Consider the following 19,218-nt stretch of genomic DNA (forward strand, 5'->3'; position numbering starts at 1 on the left):
TTGTACAAAGAAACATGGTGTCCTGAAGCAACTGGTTGAGTCGCAGCGTGATCTGAGAAGAAATGTTTCAAAATTACTCAGATCGAGCTTAGATTAGTTTTCTACCGAGAAACATGGGTGTCCTGAAGCGACTGGTTCAATCGCAGCGTGATCTGAGAAGAAATATTTTAAATTTGCTCAGACCGAGCTTAGATTAGTTTTGTACCTAGAAACTTGGAGTCCTGAAGCGACTGGTTGAATTGCAGCGTGATCTGAGAAGAAATATGTTAAATTTGCTCAGATCGAGCTTAGATTAGTTTTCTACAAAGAAACATGGTGTCCTGAAGCGACTGGTTGAATCGCAGCGTGATCTGAGAAGAAATATGTTAAATTTGCTCAGATAGAGCTTAGATTAGTTTTGTACCAAGAAACATGGGAGTCTTGCAGCTACTGGTTGAATCGCAGCGTGATCTGAGAAGAACTATTTTAAATTTGCTCAGATCGAGCTTTGATTAGTTTTCTACCAGAAATATGGGTGTGCTGAAGACACTGGATGAGTTTCAGCGTGATCTAAGAAGAAATATTTTTAAATTGCTCAGATGGAGCTTAGATTAATTTTCTACCGAGAAACATGGGTGTCCTGAAGCGACTGGTTGAATCGCAGCATGATCTGAGAAGAAATATTTTTAAATTGCTCAGATCGAGCTTAGATTAGTTTTCTACAAAGAAACATGGTGTCCTGAAGCGACTGGTTGAATCGCAGCGTAATCTGAGAAGAAATATTTTAAATTTGCTCAGATCGAGCTTAGGTTAGTTTTTTACCAGAAATATGGGTGTGCTGAAGACAATGGATGAGTTTCAGCGTGATCTAAGAAGAAATATTTTAAATTAGCTCAGATCGAGCTTAGATTAGTTTTCTACAAAGAAACATGGGAGTCCTGAAGCGACTGGTTGAATCGCAGCGTGATCTGAGAAGAAATATTTTAAATTTGCTCAGATAGAGCTTAGATTAGTTTTGTACCAAGAAACTTGGTGTCCTGAAGCGACTGGTTGAATTGCAGCGTGATCTGAGAAGAAAATTTTAAATTTGCTCAGATAGAGCTTATAGATTAGTTTTCTACCAGAAATATGGGTGTGCGGAAGACACTGGATGAGTTTCAGCGTGATCTAAAAAGAAATATTTTAAATTAGCTCAGATCGAGCTTAGATTAGTTTTCTACCAAAAAACATGGGAGTCATGCAGCTACTGGTTGAATCGCAGCGTGATCTGAGAAGAAATATTTTAAATTTGCTCAGATCGAGGTTTGATTAGTTTTCTACCAGAAATATGGGTGTGCTGAATACACTTGTTGAGTTGCAGCGTGATTTGAGAAAAAATATTTTAAATTAGCTCAGATCGAGCTAAGATTATTTTTCTACAAAGAAACATGGGAGTCCTGAAGCGACTGGTTGAATCGCAGCGTGATCTAAGAAGAACTATTTTAAATTTGCTCAGATCGAGCTTTGATTAGTTTTCTACCAGAAATATGGGTGTGCTGAAGACACTGGATGAGTTTCAGCGTGATCTAAGAAGAAATATTTTAAATTTGCTCAGATCGAGCTAAGATTATTTTTCTACCAAGAAACATGGGAGTCCTGAAGCGACTGGTTGAATCGCAGCGTGATCTGAGAAGAAATATTTTAAATTTGCTCAGATCAAGCTTAGATTAGTTTTCTACCAAGAAACATGGTGTCCTGCAGCGACTGGTTGAATCGCAGCGTGATCTGAGAAGAAATATTTTAAATTTGCTCAGTTCGTGCTTAGATTAGTTTTCTACCAGAAATATGGGGTGTGCTGAAGACACTTGTTGAGTTGCAGCGTAATTTGAGAAGAAATATTTTAAATTAGCTCAGATCGAGCTTAGATTAGTTTCGTACAAAGAAACATAGGTGTGCTGAAGACACTGGTTGAATCGCAGCGTGATCTGAGAAGAAATATTTTAAAATTGCTCAGATCGAGCTTTGATTAGTTTTCTACCAAGAAACATGGGTGTCCTGAAGCGACTGGTTGAATCGCAGCGTGATCTGAGAAGAAATGTTTTAAATTTGCTCAGATCGAGCTTAGATTAGTTTTCTACCGAGAAACATGGGTGTTCTGAAGCGACTGGTTGAATCGCAGCGTGATCTGAAAAGAAATATTTTAAATTTGCTCAGATCGAGCTTAGATTAGTTTTCTACAAAGAAACATGGGAGTCATGCAGCTACTGGTTGAATCGCAGCGTGATCTGAGAAGAAATATTTTAAATTTGCTCAGATCGAGGTTTGATTAGTTTTCTACCAGAAATATGGGTGTGCTGAATACACTTGTTGAGTTGCAGCGTGATTTGAGAAAAAATATTTTAAATTAGCTCAGATCGAGCTTAGATTAGTTTTCTACAAAGAAACATGGGAGTCCTGAAGCGACTGGTTGAATCGCAGTGTGATCTGAGTAGAAATATTTTTAAATTGCTCAGATCGAGCTTAGATTAGTTTTGTACCAAGAAACTTGGTGTCCTGAAGCGACTGGTTGAATTGCAGCGTGATCTGAGAAGAAATATTTTAAATCTGCTCAGATCGAGCTTAGATTAGTTTTCTACCAAGAAACATGGTGTCCTGAAGCGACTGGTTGAATCGCAGCGTGATCTGAGAAGAAATGTTTCAAAATTACTCAATCGAGCTTAGATTAGTTTTCTACCAGAAATATGGGTGTGCTGAAGAACACTGGATGAGTTGCAGCGTGATCTAAGAAGAAATATTTTAAATTTGCTCAGATCGAGCTAAGATTATTTTTCTACCAAGAAACATGGGAGTCCTGAAGCGACTGGTTGAATCGCAGCGTGATCTGAGAAGAAATATTTTAAATTTGCTCAGATCAAGCTTAGATTAGTTTTCTACCAAGAAACATGGTGTCCTGCAGCGACTGGTTGAATCGCAGCGTGATCTGAGAAGAAATATTTTAAATTTGCTCAGTTCGTGCTTAGATTAGTTTTCTACCAGAAATATGGGGTGTGCTGAAGACACTTGTTGAGTTGCAGCGTAATTTGAGAAGAAATATTTTAAATTAGCTCAGATCGAGCTTAGATTAGTTTCGTACAGAGAAACATAGGTGTGCTGAAGACACTGGTTGAATCGCAGCGTGATCTAAGAAGAAATGTTTTAAATTTGCTCAGATCGAGCTTAGATTAGTTTTCTACCGAGAAACATGGGTGTTCTGAAGCGACTGGTTGAATCGCAGCGTGATCTGAAAAGAAATATTTTAAATTTGCTCAGATCGAGCTTAGATTAGTTTTCTACAAAGAAACATGGTGTCCTGAAGCGACTGGTTGAATGGCAGCGTGATCTGAGAAGAAATGTTTTAAATTTGCTCAGATCGAGCTTAGATTAGTTTTCTACCGAGAAACATGCACTCGGGTGGGGTATCCGCAAGAAGTAATCACGCTAATTCGGCTTTTCGGGGTGCCACGAAAATTAAAAAGTTTATTCCCCGGGCAGGGAAAAGGGAAAAGCGGCCATCTTGTTTTTCTAATAGTCAACTCTGGAAATCGCGTTTTGACGGTGCAAATCGACCAAGTTGAGCATCCTGAACAACTTTCCTGTGTGGAGTCATGCAAAATTCGCAAAACCTAGGGAATTACAACTTTTTGGTGCAAAAGTGACGTCATTATTTGACCAAAAATCGTCGATTACCGCCAAAGTAAAACATTGGCGTGGTTCAAATTTGCACCGGCACACTCGGGTGGGGTATCCGCAAGAAGTAATCACGCTAATTCGGCTTTTCGGGAGCTCGAAAATTAAAAAGTTTATTCCCCGGGCAGGGAAAAGGGAAGAGCGGCCATTTTGTTTTTCTAATAGTCAACTCTGGAAATCGCGTTTTGACGGTGCAAATCGACCAAGTTGAGCATCCTGAACAACTTTCCTGTGTGGAGTCATGCAAAATTCGCAAAACCTTGGGAATTACAACTTTTTGGTGCAAAAGTGACGTCATAATTTGACCAAAAATCGTCGATTACCGCCAAAGTAAAACATTGGCGTGGTTCAAATTTGCACCGGCACACTCGGGTGGGGTATCCGCAAGAAGTAATCACGCTAATTCGGCTTTTCGGGGTGCCACGAAAATTAAAAAGTTTATTCCCCGGGCAGGGAAAAGGGAAGAGCGGCCATCTTGTTTTTCTAATAGTCAACTCTGGAAATCGCGTTTTGACGGTGCAAATCGACCAAGTTGAGCATCCTGAACAACTTTCCTGTGTGGAGTCATGCAAAATTCGCAAAACCTAGGGAATTACAACTTTTTTGTGCAAAAGTGAAGTCATTATTTGACCAAAAATCGTCGATTACCGCCAAAGTAAAACATTGGCGTGGTTCAAATTTGCACCGGCACACTCGGGTGGGGTATCCGCAAGAAGTAATCACGCTAATTCGGCTTTTCGGGGTGCCACGAAAATTAAAAAGTTTATTCCCCGGGCAGGGAAAAGGGAAGAGCGGCCATCTTGTTTTTCTAATAGTCAACTCTGGAAATCGCGTTTTGACGGTGCAAATCGACCAAGTTGAGCATCCTGAACAACTTTCCTGTGTGGAGTCATGCAAAATTCGCAAAACCTTGGGAATTACAACTTTTTGGTGCAAAAGTGACGTCATAATTTGACCAAAAATCGTCGATTACTGCCAAAGTAAAACATTGATGGGGTTCAAATTTGCACCGGCACACTCGGGTGGGGTATCCGCAAGAAGTAATCACGCTAATTCGGCTTTTCGGGAGCTCGAAAATTAAAAAGTTTATTCCCCGGGCAGGGAAAAGGGAAGAGCGGCCATTTTGTTTTTCTAATAGTCAACTCTGGAAATCACGTTTTGACGGTGCAAATCGACCAAGTTGAGCATCCTGAACAACTTTCCTGTGTGGAGTCATGCAAAATTCGCAAAACCTTGGGAATTACAACTTTTTGGTACAAAAGTGACGTCATAATTTGACCAAAAATCGTCGATTACCGCCACAGTAAAACATTGGCGTGGTTCAAATTTGCACCGGCACACTCGGGTGGGGTATCCGCAAGAAGTAATCACGCTAATTCGGCTTTTCGGGGTGCCACGAAAATTAAAAAGTTTATTCCCCGGGCAGGGAAAAGGGAAAAGCGGCCATCTTGTTTTTCTAATAGTCAACTCTGGAAATCGCGTTTTGACGGTGCAAATCGACCAAGTTGAGCATCCTGAACAACTTTCCTGTGTGGAGTCATGCAAAATTCGCAAAACCTAGGGAATTACAACTTTTTGGTGCAAAAGTGACGTCATTATTTGACCAAAAATCGTCGATTACCGCCAAAGTAAAACATTGGCGTGGTTCAAATTTGCACCGGCACACTCGGGTGGGGTATCCGCAAGAAGTAATCACGCTAATTCGGCTTTTCGGGAGCTCGAAAATTAAAAAGTTTAATCCCCGGGCAGGGAAAAGGGAAGAGCGGCCATCTTGTTTTTCTAATAGTCAACTCTGGAAATCGCGTTTTGACGGTGCAAATCGACCAAGTTGAGCATCCTGAACAACTTTTCTGTGTGGAGTCATGCAAAATTCGCAAAACCTAGGGAATTACAACTTTTTGGTGCAAAAGTGACGTCATTATTTGACCAAAAATCGTCGATTACCGCCAAAGTAAAACATTGACTGGGTTCAAATTTGCACCGGCACACTCGGGTGGTGTATCCGCAAGAAGTAATCACGCTAATTCCGCTTTTCGGGAGCTCGAAAATTAAAAGGTTTACTCCCTGGGTAGGGAAAAGGGAAGAGCGGCCATCTTGTTTTTCTAATATTCAACTCTGGAAATCGCGTTTTGACGTTGCAAATCGACCAAGTTGAGCATCCTGAACAACTTTCCTGTGTGGAGTCATGCAAAATTCGCAAAACCTTGGGAATTACAACTTTTTGGTGCAAAAGTGACGTCATAATTTGACCAAAAATCGTCGATTACCGCCAAAGTAAAACATTGATGGGGTTCAAATTTGCACAGGCACACTCGGGTGGGGTATCCGCAAGAAGTAATCACGCTAATTCGGCTTTTCGGGAGCTCGAAAATTAAAAAGTTTATTCCCCGGGCAGGGAAAAGGGAAGAGCGGCCCTTTTGTTTTTCTAATATTCAACTCTGGAAATCGCGTTTTGACGGTGCAAATCGACCAAGTTGAGCATCCTGAACAACTTTCCTGTGTGGAGTCATGCAAAATTCGCAAAACCTAGGGAATTACAACTTTTTTGTGCAAAAGTGACGTCATAATTTGACAAAAAATCGTCGATTACCGCCAAAGTGAAACATTAAATGGGTTCAAATTTGCACCGGCACACTCGGGTGGGGTATCCGCAAGAAGTAATCACGCTAATTCGGCTTTTCAGGAGCTCAAAAATTAAAAAGTTTACTCCCTGGGTAGGGAAAAGGGAAGAGCGGCCATCTTGTTTTTCTGAAAGTTAACTCTGGAAATCGCGTTTTGACGGTGCAAATCGACCAAGTTGAGCATCTTGAACAACTTTGCTGTGTGGAGTCATGCAAAACTCGCAAAACCTTGGGAATTACAACTTTTTGGTGCAAAAGTGACGTCATAATTTGACAGAAAATCGTCGATTAACGCCAAAGTAAAACATTGACTGGGTTCAAATTTGCACAGGCACACTCGGGTGGGGTATCCGCAAGAAGTAATCACGCTAATTCGGCTTTTCGGGAGCTCGAAAATTAAAAAGTTTATTCCCCGGGCAGGGAAAAGGGAAGAGCGGCCATCTTGTTTTTCTAATAGTCAACTCTGGAAATCGCGTTTTGACGGTGCAAATCGACCAAGTTGAGCATCCTGAACAACTTTCCTGTGTGGAGTCATGCAAAATTCGCAAAACCTTGGGAATTACAACTTTTTGGTGCAAAAGTGACGTCATAATTTGACCAAAAATCGTCGATTACCGCCAAAGTAAAACATTGGCGTGGTTCAAATTTGCACCGGCACACTCGGGTGGGGTATCCGCAAGAAGTAATCACGCTAATTCGGCTTTTCGGGGTGCCACGAAAATTAAAAAGTTTATTCCCCGGGCAGGGAAAAGGGAAGAGCGGCCATATTGTTTTTCTAATAGTCAACTCTGGAAATCGCGTTTTGACGGTGCAAATCGACCAAGTTGAGCATCCTGAACAACTTTCCTGTGTGGAGTCATGCAAAATTCGCAAAACCTTGGGAATTACAACTTTTTGGTGCAAAAGTGACGTCATAATTTGACAGAAAATCGTCGACTAACGCCAAAGTAAAACATTGACTGGGTTCAAATTTGCACAGGCACACTCGGGTGGGGTATCCGCAAGAAGTAATCACGCTAATTCGGCTTTTCGGGAGCTCGAAAATTTAAAAGTTTATTCCCCGGGCAGGGAAAAGGGAAGAGCGGCCATCTTGTTTTTCTAATAGTCAACTCTGGAAATCGCGTTTTGACGGTGCAAATCGACCAAGTTGAGCATCCTGAACAACTTTCCTGTGTGGAGTCATGCAAAATTCGCAAAACCTTGGGAATTACAACTTTTTGGTGCAAAAGTGACGTCATAATTTGACCCAAAATCGTCGATTACCGCCAAAGTAAAACATTGGGGTGGTTCAAATTTGCACCGGCACACTCGGGTGGGGTATCCGCAAGAATTAATCACGCTAATTCGGCTTTTCGGGGTGCCACGAAAATTAAAAAGTTTATTCCCCGGGCAGGGAAAAGGGAAGAGCGGCCATCTTGTTTTTCTAATAGTCAACTCTGGAAATCGCGTTTTGACGGTGCAAATCGACCAAGTTGAGCATCCTGAACAACTTTCCTGTGTGGAGTCATGCAAAATTCGCAAAACCTTGGGAATTACAACTTTTTGGTGCAAAAGTGACGTCATAATTTGACCAAAAATCGTCGATTACCGCCAAAGTAAAACATTGGCGTGGTTCAAATTTGCACCGGCACACTCGGGTGGGGTTTCCGCAAGAAGTAATCACGCTAATTCGGCTTTTCGGGGTGCCACGAAAACTAAAAAGTTTTTTCCCCGGGCAGGGAAAAGGGAAGAGCGGCCATCTTGTTTTTCTAATAGTCAACTCTGGAAATCGCGTTTTGACGTTGCAAATCGACCAAGTTGAGCATCCTGAACAACTTTCCTGTGTGGAGTCATGCAAAATTCGCAAAACCTAGGGAACTACAACTTTTTTGTGCAAAAGTGAAGTCATTATTTGACCAAAAATCGTCGATTACCGCCAAAGTAAAACATTGGCGTGGTTCAAACTTGCACCGGCACACTCGGGTGGGGTATCCGCAAGAAGTAATCACGCTAATTCGGCTTTTCGGGGTGCCACGAAAATTAAAAAGTTTATTCCCCGGGCAGGGAAAAGGGAAGAGCGGCCATCTTGTTTTTCTAATAGTCAACTCTGGAAATCGCGTTTTGACGGTGCAAATCGACCAAGTTGAGCATCCTGAACAACTTTCCTGTGTGGAGTCATGCAAAATCGCAAAACCTTGGGAATTACAACTTTTTGGTGCAAAAGTGACGTCATAATTTGACCAAAAATCGTCGATTACCGCCAAAGTAAAACATTGGCGTGGTTCAAATTTGCACCGGCACACTCGGGTGGGGTATCCGCAAGAAGTAATCACGCTAATTCGGCTTTTCGGGAGCTCGAAAATTAAAAAGTTTATTCCCCGGGCAGGGAAAAGGGAAGAGCGGCCATTTTGTTTTTCTAATAGTCAACTCTGGAAATCGCGTTTTGACGGTGCAAATCGACCAAGTTGAGCATCCTGAACAACTTTCCTGTGTGGAGTCATGCAAAATTCGCAAAACCTTGGGAATTACAACTTTTTGGTGCAAAAGTGACGTCATAATTTGACCAAAAATCGTCGATTACCGCCAAAGTAAAACATTGGCGTGGTTCAAATTTGCACCGGCACACTCGGGTGGGGTATCCGCAAGAAGTAATCACGCTAATTCGGCTTTTCGGGGTGCCACGAAAATTAAAAAGTTTATTCCCCGGGCAGGGAAAAGGGAAGAGCGGCCATCTTGTTTTTCTAATAGTCAACTCTGGAAATCGCGTTTTGACGGTGCAAATCGACCAAGTTGAGCATCCTGAACAACTTTCCTGTGTGGAGTCATGCAAAATTCGCAAAACCTAGGGAATTACAACTTTTTTGTGCAAAAGTGAAGTCATTATTTGACCAAAAATCGTCGATTACCGCCAAAGTAAAACATTGGCGTGGTTCAAATTTGCACCGGCACACTCGGGTGGATTATCCGCAAGAAGTAATCACGCTAATTCGGCTTTTCGGGGTGCCACGAAAATTAAAAAGTTTATTCCCCGGGCAGGGAAAAGGGAAGAGCGGCCATTTTGTTTTTCTAATAGTCAACTCTGGAAATCGCGTTTTGACGGTGCAAATCGACCAAGTTGAGCATCCTGAACAACTTTCCTGTGTGGAGTCATGCAAAATTCGCAAAACCTTGGGAATTACAACTTTTTGGTGCAAAAGTGACGTCATAATTTGACCAAAAATCGTCGATTACCGCCAAAGTAAAACATTGGCGTGGTTCAAATTTGCACCGGCACACTCGGGTGGGGTATCCGCAAGAAGTAATCACGCTAATTCGGCTTTTCGTGAGCTCGAAAATTAAAAAGTTTATTCCCCGGGCAGGGAAAAGGGAAGAGCGGCCATTTTGTTTTTCTAATAGTCAACTCTGGAAATCGCGTTTTGACGGTGCAAATCGACCAAGTTGAGCATCCTGAACAACTTTCCTGTGTGGAGTCATGCAAAATTCGCAAAACCTTGGGAATTACAACTTTTTGGTGCAAAAGTGACGTCATAATTTGACCAAAAATCGTCGATTACCGCCAAAGTAAAACATTGGCGTGGTTCAAATTTGCACCGGCACACTCGGGTGGGGTATCCGCAAGAAGTAATCACGCTAATTCGGCTTTTCGGGGTGCCACGAAAATTAAAAAGTTTATTCCCCGGGCAGGGAAAAGGGAAGAGCGGCCATCTTGTTTTTCTAATAGTCAACTCTGGAAATCGCGTTTTGACGGTGCAAATCGACCAAGTTGAGCATCCTGAACAACTTTCCTGTGTGGAGTCATGCAAAATTCGCAAAACCTAGGGAATTACAACTTTTTTGTGCAAAAGTGAAGTCATTATTTGACCAAAAATCGTCGATTACCGCCAAAGTAAAACATTGGCGTGGTTCAAATTTGCACCGGCACACTCGGGTGGGGTATCCGCAAGAAGTAATCACGCTAATTCGGCTTTTCGGGGTGCCACGAAAATTAAAAAGTTTATTCCCCGGGCAGGGAAAAGGGAAGAGCGGCCATCTTGTTTTTCTAATAGTCAACTCTGGAAATCGCGTTTTGACGGTGCAAATCGACCAAGTTGAGCATCCTGAACAACTTTCCTGTGTGGAGTCATGCAAAATTCGCAAAACCTAGGGAATTACAACTTTTTGATGCAAAAGTGACGTCATTATTTGACCAAAAATCGTCGATTACCGCCAAAGTAAAACATTGGCGTGGTTCAAATTTGCACCGGCACACTCGGGTGGGATATCCGCAAGAAGTAATCACGCTAATTCGGCTTTTCGGGAGCTCGAAAATTAAAAAGTTTATTCCCCGGGCAGGGAAAAGGGAAGAGCGGCCATTTTGTTTTTCTAATAGTCAACTCTGGAAATCGCGTTTTGACGGTGCAAATCGACCAAGTTGAGCATCCTGAACAACTTTCCTGTGTGGAGTCATGCAAAATTCGCAAAACCTTGGGAATTACAACTTTTTGGTGCAAAAGTGACGTCATAATTTGACCAAAAATCGTCGATTACCGCCAAAGTAAAACATTGGCGTGGTTCAAATTTGCACCGGCACACTCGGGTGGGGTATCCGCAAGAAGTAATCACGCTAATTCGGCTTTTCGGGGTGCCACGAAAATTAAAAAGTTTATTCCCCGGGCAGGGAAAAGGGAAGAGCGGCCATCTTGTTTTTCTAATAGTCAACTCTGGAAATCGCGTTTTGACGGTGCAAATCGACCAAGTTGAGCATCCTGAACAACTTTCCTGTGTGGAGTCATGCAAAATTCGCAAAATCTAGGGAATTACAACTTTTTTGTGCAAAAGTGAAGTCATTATTTGACCAAAAATCGTCGATTACCGCCAAAGTAAAACATTGGCGTGGTTCAAATTTGCACCGGCATACTCGGGTGGGGTTTCCGCAAGAAGTAATCACGCTAATTCGGCTTTTCGGGGTGCCACGAAAATTAAAAAGTTTATTCCCCGGGCAGGGAAAAGGGAAGAGCGGCCATCTTGTTTTTCTAATAGTCAACTCTGGAAATCGCGTTTTGACGGTGCAAATCGACCAAGTTGAGCATCCTGAACAACTTTCCTGTGTGGAGTCATGCAAAATTCGCAAAACCTTGGGAATTACAACTTTTTGGTGCAAAAGTGACGTTTAAATTTGACCAAAAATCGTCGATTACCGCCAAAGTAAAACATTGATGGGGTTCAAATTTGCACCGGCACACTCGGGTGGGGTATCCGCAAGAAGTAATCACGCTAATTCGGCTTTTCGGGAGCTCGAAAATTAAAAAGTTTATTCCCCGGGCAGGGAAAAGGGAAGAGCGGCCATTTTGTTTTTCTAATAGTCAACTCTGGAAATCGCGTTTTGACGGTGCAAATCGACCAAGTTGAGCATCCTGAACAACTTTCCTGTGTGGAGTCATGCAAAATTCGCAAAACCTTGGGAATTACAACTTTTTGGTGCAAAAGTGACGTCATAATTTGACCAAAAATCGTCGATTACCGCCAAAGTAAAACATTGGCGTGGTTCAAATTTGCACCGGCACACTCGGGTGGGGTATCCGCAAGAAGTAATCACGCTAATTCGGCTTTTCGGGGTGCCACGAAAATTAAAAAGTTTATTCCCCGGGCAGGGAAAAGGGAAGAGCGGCCATCTTGTTTTTCTAATAGTCAACTCTGGAAATCGCATTTTGACGGTGCAAATCGACCAAGTTGAGCATCCTGAACAACTTTCCTGTGTGGAGTCATGCAAAATTCGCAAAACCTTGGGAATTACAACTTTGTGGTGCAAAAGTGACGTTTAAATTTGACCAAAAATCGTCGATTACCGCCAAAGTAAAACATTGATGGGGTTCAAATTTGCACCGGCACACTCGGGTGGGGTATCCGCAAGAAGTAATCACGCTAATTCGGCTTTTCGGGAGCTCGAAAATTAAAAGGTTTATTCCCCGGGCAGGGAAAAGGGAAGAGCGGCCATTTTGTTTTTCTAATAGTCAACTCTGGAAATCACGTTTTGACGGTGCAAATCGACCAAGTTGAGCATCCTGAACAACTTTCCTGTGTGGAGTCATGCAAAATTCGCAAAACCTTGGGAATTACAACTTTTTGGTGCAAAAGTGACGTCATAATTTGACCAAAAATCGTCGATTACCGCCAAAGTAAAACATTGGCGTGGTTCAAATTTGCACCGGCACACTCGGGTGGGGTATCCGCAAGAAGTAATCACGCTAATTCGGCTTTTCGGGGTGCCACGAAAATTAAAAAGTTTATTCCCCGGGCAGGGAAAAGGGAAAAGCGGCCATCTTGTTTTTCTTATAGTCAACTCTGGAAATCGCGTTTTGACGGTGCAAATCGACCAAGTTGAGCATCCTGAACAACTTTCCTGTGTGGAGTCATGCAAAATTCGCAAAACCTAGGGAATTACAATTTTTTTGTGCAAAAGTGAAGTCATTATTTGACCAAAAATCGTCGATTACCGCCAAAGTAAAACATTGGCGTGGTTCAAATTTGCACCGGCACACTCGGGTGGGGTATCCGCAAGAAGTAATCACGCTAATTCGGCTTTTCGGGAGCTCGAAAATTAAAAAGTTTATTCCCCGGGCAGGGAAAAGGGAAGAGCGGCCATTTTGTTTTTCTAATAGTCAACTCTGGAAATCGCGTTTTGACGGTGCAAATCGACCAAGTTGAGCATCCTGAACAACTTTCCTGTGTGGAGTCATGCAAAATTCGCAAAACCTAGGGAATTACAACTTTTTTGTGCAAAAGTGAAGTCATTATTTGACCAAAAATCGTCGATTACCGCCAAAGTAAAACATTGGCGTGGTTCAAATTTGCACCGGCACACTCGGGTGGGGTATCCGCAAGAAGTAATCACGCTAATTCGGCTTTTCGGGGTGCCACGAAAATTATTAAGTTTATTCCCCGGGCAGGGAAAAGGGAAGAGCGGCCATCTTGTTTTTCTAATAGTCAACTCTGGAAATCGCGTTTTGACGGTGCAAATCGACCAAGTTGAGCATCCTGAACAACTTTCCTGTGTGGAGTCATGCAAAATTCGCAAAACCTAGGGAATTACAACTTTTTTGTGCAAAAGTGAAGTCATTATTTGACCAAAAATCGTCGATTACCGCCAAAGTAAAACATTGGCGTGGTTCAAATTTGCACCGGCACACTCGGGTGGGGTATCCGCAAGAAGTAATCACGCTAATTCGGCTTTTCGGGGTGCCACGAAAATTAAAAAGTTTATTCCCCGGGCAGGGAAAAGGGAAGAGCGGCCATTTTGTTTTTCTAATAGTCAACTCTGGAAATCGCGTTTTGACGGTGCAAATCGACCAAGTTGAGCATCCTGAACAACTTTCCTGTGTGGAGTCATGCAAAATTCGCAAAACCTAGGGAATTACAACTTTTTTGTGCAAAAGTGAAGTCATTATTTGACCAAAAATCGTCGATTACCGCCAAAGTAAAACATTGGCGTGGTTCAAATTTGCACCGGCACACTCGGGTGGGGTATCCGCAAGAAGTAATCACGCTAATTCGGCTTTTCGGGAGCTCGAAAATGAAAAAGTTTATTCCCCGGGCAGGGAAAAGGGAAGAGCGGCCATTTTGTTTTTCTAATAGTCAACTCTGGAAATCGCGTTTTGACGGTGCAAATCGACCAAGTTGAGCATCCTGAATAACTTTCCTGTGTGGAGTCATGCAAAATTCGCAAAACCTAGGGAATTACAACTTTTTGGTGCAAAAGTGACGTCATTATTTGACCAAAAATCGTCGATTACCGCCAAAGTAAAACATTGGCGTGGTTCAAATTTGCACCGGCACACTCGGGTGGGATATCCGCAAGAAGTAATCACGCTAATTCGGCTTTTCGGGAGCTCGAAAATTAAAAAGTTTATTCCCCGGGCAGGGAAAAGGGAAGAGCGGCCATTTTGTTTTTCTAATAGTCAACTCTGGAAATCGCGTTTTGACGGTGCAAATCGACCAAGTTGAGCATCCTGAACAACTTTCCTGTGTGGAGTCATGCAAAATTCGCAAAACCTTGGGAATTACAACTTTTTGGTGCAAAAGTGACGTCATAATTTGACCAAAAATCGTCGATTACCGCCAAAGTAAAACATTGGCGTGGTTCAAATTTGCACCGGCACACTCGGGTGGGGTATCCGCAAGAAGTAATCACGCTAATTCGGCTTTTCGGGGTGCCACGAAAATTAAAAAGTTTATTCCCCGGGCAGGGAAAAGGGAAGAGCGGCCATCTTGTTTTTCTAATAGTCAACTCTGGAAATCGCGTTTTGATGGTGCAAATCGACCAAGTTGAGCATCCTGAACAACTTTCCTGTGTGGAGTCATGCAAAATTCGCAAAACCTTGGGAATTACAACTTTTTGGTGCAAAAGTGACGTCATAATTTGACCAAAAATCGTCGATTACCGCCAAAGTAAAACATTGGCGTGGTTCAAATTTGCACCGGCACACTCGGGTGGGGTATCCGCAAGAAGTAATCACGCTAATTCGGCTTTTCGGGGTGCCACGAAAATTAAAAAGTTTATTCCCCGGGCAGGGAAAAGGGAAGAGCGGCCATCTTGTTTTTCTAATAGTCAACTCTGGAAATCGCGTTTTGACGGTGCAAATCGACCAAGTTGAGCATCCTGAACAACTTTCCTGTGTGGAGTCATGCAAAATTCGCAAAACCTAGGGAATTACAACTTTTTTGTGCAAAAGTGAAGTCATTATTTGACCAAAAATCGTCGATTACCGCCAAAGTAAAACATTGGCGTGGTTCAAATTTGCACCGGCACACTCGGGTGGGGTATCCGCAAGAAGTAATCACGCTAATTCGGCTTTTCGGGGTGCCACGAAAATTAAAAAGTTTATTCCCCGGGCAGGGAAAAGGGAAGAGCGGCCATCTTGTTTTTCTAATAGTCAACTCTGGAAATCGCGTTTTGACGGTGCAAATCGACCAAGTTGAGCATCCTGAACAACTTTCCTGTGTGGAGTCATGCAAAATTCGCAAAACCTAGGGAATTACAACTTTTTTGTGCAAAAGTGAAGTCATTATTTGACCAAAAATCGTCGATTACCGCCAAAGTAAAACATTGGCGTGGTTCAAATTTGCACCGGCACACTCGGGTGGGGTATCCGCAAGAAGTAATCACGCTAATTCGGCTTTTCGGGGTGCCACGAAAATTAAAAAGTTTATTCCCCGGGCAGGGAAAAGGGAAGAGCGGCCATCTTGTTTTTCTAATAGTCAACTCTGGAAATCGCGTTTTGACGGTGCAAATCGACCAAGTTGAGCATCCTGAACAACTTTCCTGTGTGGAGTCATGCAAAATTCGCAAAACCTTGGGAATTACAACTTTTTGGTGCAAAAGTGACGTCATAATTTGACCAAAAATCGTCGATTACTGCCAAAGTAAAACATTGAATGGGTTCAAATTTGCACCGGCACACTCGGGTGGGGTATCCGCAAGAAGTAATCACGCTAATTCGGCTTTTCGGGAGCTCGAAAATTAAAAAGTTTATTCCCCGGGCAGGGAAAAGGGAAGAGCGGCCATTTTGTTTTTCTAATAGTCAACTCTGGAAATCACGTTTTGACGGTGCAAATCGACCAAGTTGAGCATCCTGAACAACTTTCCTGTGTGGAGTCATGCAAAATTCGCAAAACCTTGGGAATTACATCTTTTTGGTGCAAAAGTGACGTCATAATTTGACCAAAAATCGTCGATTACCGCCAAAGTAAAACATTGGCGTGGTTCAAATTTGCACCGGCACACTCGGGTGGGGTATCCGCAAGAAGTAATCACGCTAATTCGGCTTTTCGGGGTGCCACGAAAATTAAAAAGTTTATTCCCCGGGCAGGGAAAAGGGAAGAGCGGCCATCTTGTTTTTCTAATAGTCAACTCTGGAAATCGCGTTTTGACGGTGCAAATCGACCAAGTTGAGCATCCTGAACAACTTTCCTGTGTGGAGTCATGCAAAATTCGCAAAACCTAGGGAATTACAACTTTTTTGTGCAAAAGTGACGTCATAATTTGACCAAAAATCGTCGATTACCGCCAAAGTGAAACATTAAATGGGTTCAAATTTGCACCGGCACACTCGGGTGGGGTATCCGCAAGAAGTAATCACGCTAATTCGGCTTTTCGGGGTGCCACGAAAATTAAAAAGTTTATTCCCCGGGCAGGGAAAAGGGAAGAGCGGCCATCTTGTTTTTCTAATAGTCAACTCTGGAAATCGCGTTTTGACGGTGCAAATCGACCAAGTTGAGCATCCTGAACAACTTTCCTGTGTGGAGTCATGCAAAATTCGCAAAACCTTGGGAATTACAACTTTTTGGTGCAAAAGTGACGTCATAATTTGACCAAAAATCGTCGATTACTGCCAAAGTAAAACATTGATGGGGTTCAAATTTGCACCGGCACACTCGGGTGGGGTATCCGCAAGAAGTAATCACGCTAATTCGGCTTTTCGGGAGCTCGAAAATTAAAAAGTTTATTCCCCGGGCAGGGAAAAGGGAAGAGCGGCCTTTTTGTTTTTCTAATAGTCAACTCTGGAAATCACGTTTTGACGGTGCAAATCGACCAAGTTGAGCATCCTGAACAACTTTCCTGTGTGGAGTCATGCAAAATTCGCAAAACCTTGGGAATTACAACTTTTTGGTGCAAAAGTGACGTCATAATTTGACCCAAAATCGTCGATTACCGCCAAAGTAAAACATTGGCGTGGTTCAAATTTGCACCGGCACACTCGGGTGGGGTATCCGCAAGAAGTAATCACGCTAATTCGGCTTTTCGGGGTGCCACGAAAATTAAACAGTTTATTCCCCGGGCAGGGAAAAGGGAAGAGCGGCCATCTTGTTTTTCTAATAGTCAACTCTGGAAATCGCGTTTTGACGGTGCAAATCGACCAAGTTGAGCATCCTGAACAACTTTCCTGTGTGGAGTCATGCAAAATTCGCAAAACCTAGGGAATTACAACTTTTTTGTGCAAAAGTGAAGTCATTATTTGACCAAAAATCGTCGATTACCGCCAAAGTAAAACATTGGCGTGGTTCAAATTTGCACCGGCACACTCGGGTGGGGTATCCGCAAGAAGTAATCACGCTAATTCGGCTTTTCGGGGTGCCACGAAAATTAAAAAGTTTATTCCCCGGGCAGGGAAAAGGGAAGAGCGGCCATCTTGTTTTTCTAATAGTCAACTCTGGAAATCGCGTTTTGACGGTGCAAATCGACCAAGTTGAGCATCCTGAACAACTTTCCTGTGTGGAGTCATGCAAAATTCGCAAAACCTTGGGAATACAACTTTTTGGTGCAAAAGTGACGTCATAATTTGACCAAAAATCGTCGATTACCGCCAAAGTAAAACATTGGCGTGGTTCAAATTTGCACCGGCACACTCGGGTGGGGTATCCGCAAGAAGTAATCACGCTAATTCGGCTTTTCGGGGTGCCACGAAAATTAAAAAGTTTATTCCCCGGGCAGGGAAAAGGGAAGAGCGGCCATTTTGTTTTTCTAATAGTCAACTCTGGAAATCGCGTTTTGACGGTGCAAATCGACCAAGTTGAGCATCCTGAACAACTTTCCTGTGTGGAGTCATGCAAAATTCGCAAAACCTTGGGAATTACAACTTTTTGGTGCAAAAGTGACGTTTAAATTTGACCAAAAATCGTCGATTACCGCCAAAGTAAAACATTGATGGGGTTCAAATTTGCACCGGCACACTCGGGTGGGGTATCCGCAAGAAGTAATCACGCTAATTCGGCTTTTCGGGAGCTCGAAAATTAAAAAGTTTATTCCCCGGGCAGGGAAAAGGGAAGAGCGGCCATTTTGTTTTTCTAATAGTCAACTCTGGAAATCGCGTTTTGACGGTGCAAATCGACCAAGTTGAGCATCCTGAACAACTTTCCTGTGTGGAGTCATGCAAAATTCGCAAAACCTTGGGAATTACAACTTTTTGGTGCAAAAGTGACGTCATAATTTGACCAAAAATCGTCGATTACCGCCAAAGTAAAACATTGATGGGGTTCAAATTTGCACCGGCACACTCGGGTGGGGTATCCGCAAGAAGTAATCACGCTAATTCGGCTTTTCGGGAGCTCGAAAATTAAAAAGTTTATTCCCCGGGCAGGGAAAAGGGAAGAGCGGCCATTTTGTTTTTCTAATAGTCAACTCTGGAAATCGCGTTTTGACCGTGCAAATCGACCAAGTTGAGCATCCTGAACAACTTTCCTGTGTGGAGTCATGCAAAATTCGCAAAACCTTGGGAATTACAACTTTTTGGTGCAAAAGTGACGTCATAATTTGACCAAAAATCGTCGATTACCGCCAAAGTAAAACTTTGGCGTGGTTCAAATTTGCACCGGCACACTCGGGTGGGGTATCCGCAAGAAGTAATCACGCTAATTCGGCTTTTCGGGGTGCCACGAAAATTAAAAAGTTTATTCCCCGGGCAGGGAAAAGGGAAGAGCGGCCATCTTGTTTTTCTAATAGTCAACTCTGGAAATCGCGTTTTGACGGTGCAAATCGACCAAGTTGAGCATCCTGAACAACTTTCCTGTGTGGAGTCATGCAAAATTCGCAAAACCTTGGGAATTACAACTTTTTGGTGCAAAAGTGACGTCATAATTTGACCAAAAATCGTCGATTACTGCCAAAGTAAAACATTGATGGGGTTCAAATTTGCACCGGCACACTCGGGTGGGGTATCCGCAAGAAGTAATCACGCTAATTCGGCTTTTCGGGAGCTCGAAAATTAAAAAGTTTATTCCCCGGGCAGGGAAAAGGGAAGAGCGGCCTTTTTGTTTTTCTAATAGTCAACTCTGGAAATCACGTTTTGACGGTGCAAATCGACCAAGTTGAGCATCCTGAACAACTTTCCTGTGTGGAGTCATGCAAAATTCGCAAAACCTTGGGAATTACAACTTTTTGGTGCAAAAGTGACGTCATAAT

Source organism: Asterias amurensis, chromosome 8 (genome assembly GCF_032118995.1).
Source record: "Asterias amurensis chromosome 8, ASM3211899v1".
In the NCBI taxonomy this organism is placed as follows: domain Eukaryota; kingdom Metazoa; phylum Echinodermata; class Asteroidea; order Forcipulatida; family Asteriidae; genus Asterias; species Asterias amurensis.